The sequence below is a fragment of the Schistocerca piceifrons genome, unplaced genomic scaffold (genome assembly GCF_021461385.2).
Source record: "Schistocerca piceifrons isolate TAMUIC-IGC-003096 unplaced genomic scaffold, iqSchPice1.1 HiC_scaffold_1300, whole genome shotgun sequence".
Classification (NCBI taxonomy): Eukaryota; Metazoa; Arthropoda; class Insecta; order Orthoptera; family Acrididae; genus Schistocerca; species Schistocerca piceifrons.
In genome coordinates this window covers 85,001-87,500 of record NW_025727126.1, presented here as the reverse complement: position 1 = coordinate 87,500, position 2,500 = coordinate 85,001, and the positions used below count along the sequence as shown (strand labels likewise).

The 2,500-nt window shown below is 56.5% G+C and overlaps 1 non-coding gene across 1 annotated transcript in view; it reads left to right on the top strand.

Moving 5' to 3' along the window:
* Nucleotides 1-2,377: 2,377 nt before the first annotated feature.
* Nucleotides 2,378-2,500, top strand: part of LOC124731745 — a 1,909-nt gene continuing 1,786 nt past the window's right edge. Inside the window, exon 1 of the ribosomal RNA XR_007008457.1 lies at nt 2,378-2,500. This exon is cut by the window's right edge and continues 1,786 nt beyond it. This is a non-coding gene — a ribosomal RNA (small subunit ribosomal RNA).

The following is a 2,500-nucleotide window of genomic DNA, read 5'->3' as shown; positions in this document are numbered from 1 at the left end:
ACGAACCTGCTCCCCCCCCTTACACCTTTCCTTACAACAACGTGTAACCTAACCTAACCTAACCTAACCTATGTTGTGCCTTAACCTAACCTATGTTGTGCCTTAACCTAACCTATGTTGTGCCTTAACCTAACCTATGTTGTGCCTTAACCTAACCTATGTTGTGCCTTAACCTAACCTATGTTGTGCCTTAACCTAACCTATGTTGTGCCTTAACCTAACCTATGTTGTGCCTTAACCTAACCTATGTTGTACCTTAACCTAACCCATGTTGTACCTTAACCTAACCCATGTTGTACCTTAACCTAACCCATGTTGTACCTTAACCTAACCCATGTTGTACCTTAACCTAACCCATGTTGTACCTTAACCTAACCCACGTTGTGCCTTAACCTAACCCACGTTGTGCCTTAACCTAACCCACGTTGTGCCTTAACCTAACCCACGTTGTGCCTTAACCTAACCCACGTTGTACCTTAACCTAACCCACGTTGTCCCCTAACCTAACCCACGTTGTCCCCTAACGTAACCCACGTTGTCCCCTAACGTAACCCACGTTGTCCCCTAACGTAACCCACGTTGTCGCCTAAACCTGCTCTGTAATTGTTATACGACTCGTTCAATTAGTGTAGTGTTGCCCACCCGCAACCCTCGCAATATAGTTCGCTACTCGCACTGCCCGCTCCCCTGTGTATCGCTTCATGTTAAACACCTTGCAAGTCTTGCTCACTTTCCACATGCTCCTGCTGTACACTGTAATGTGGATGGCAGCAGGACGTACATGCCGCCCCTCCCCACGTCCCCACCTTGCCCCCTGCCTTCGCAAGCTGGTTGGTGAGAACTTTGCATGTTCAATGCCCTTCGCATGCGACGTACTCAGGCTACGTTGTGGTGCGGCCTGTGTCAACTGTCCGCTAATGTCGTACGCGTAAACCACAATCTGTACTGCACATTCGTCCTTATGTACTGAATGATACATCGTGGCACATGTGTGACCGTACAACGACTGCGCCCAAAAACGGCGGACCATACAGTGCAAATATTGTGCACGCAGCTACGTGTCGTCTCCCTATGAGAGCTGGATTGCAGTGTGGTACGCCATAGAGACGTGTGGGAGGAACGGACGCCGTGGATGGCGATCAGCATGAGCTGTCTGTTGATGTATTCGGACCTAGTCGTCTCTCCTCACACACCGTGATGGCATGGTGCACCGCGTTCCATATCTGCGACATGCTACAGAGGCCGGTTGACAGTCGTTCGAGCAATGGACATCGCATACGTACGGGGGCCACCTTCCACGTATTGTCTAGGCGTGCACATTTTGTTGCGTGTATGTGGGCAGACGTAGTGTGGCGTGACACCTGACACAGGCATGCAATAATCGTTGAAGTTGCAAATGGCGATGGACGCCTGCGTTTTCTGGTGAAGTTACGCAAATGAACAAATGGTAACCTGTTGTGGTGCGGTTGTTCTCGCTAGGGGTGAATCGGTGATGGCGACGATAGGTTGAGGTACTAACCGGTTGTTCCAGCGATACCCACCATGCCGACGAAACTGAACGGCATCTGGGTGTGAAGCGATACGCGGCGGTGGCTGGGTGGGACCGTCCCCGGCCGGTGAGGGGGCGCCTCCCGGCGTGCTGGCCGCGCGGTGCGTGGGCGCACGCGCTACAGCCGGCTGGTGGGGGCGGCCAGTGGCAGGCGCGCCGGCCGACGGACGCGGCAGGCGTCGCAGCTGCGCGCCGGCGCACCCTGCGCGCGGCGCCGTGCGGCCAAAGTAGGTCCTCGCGGGCCCGGTGCGAAGCGCGGTGGACATCTTCAGTGTGCTGGTCCGATTGAGGACTGTGTGCGTTGAGGATGCGCCGCCGCCCGGCGCTCGGCGCCGCGACGCCGTCTGCTGCTCGGTCGCCCCAGCGGTTCTCGCTGGTGGTTTGTATCGCAGCTGTGCGGATGTGTTGGCGCGTGCGCTGTGCTGGGAGAGTTCGCTTCGGCACCCAAGTGGGGCTTTTGTCCTTCTGTGGCGCTGGCGTTGGAGCTGCCGGTCACCGTAGGTGGCGCGTGTTGTCTCCCGCCGGCAATGCCACGACAGCACGCTCCCGGGCCTCTGTCGGCAGCGGCAAGCTCAGTTGGGAGCACGGGTGGTCGCACCGAAAGCGTCTACTCGCCTAACTCCGGGCGATTGCGCCTCTCTCGAACCCGACCAAGTACTTGGGACGGCGCTGCGCGCCGCCGGGACCTGAGAGGGTTTCGAGGTGTATTGTGCAGGGGAGCTCAGCCTCCTCCTGTTTGCAGAATGATTGAGCGGACGCTTGCGTGTTCGCGCGGGCCCCCGGGACACACTCCCGGGCGGCCGGCTGCTCAGCTCTAGTTGACGCAGCTCCCTGGTTGATCCTGCCAGTAGTCATATGCTTGTCTCAAAGATTAAGCCATGCATGTCTCAGTACAAGCCGCATTAAGGTGAAACCGCGAATGGCTCATTAAATCAGTTATGGTTCCTTAGA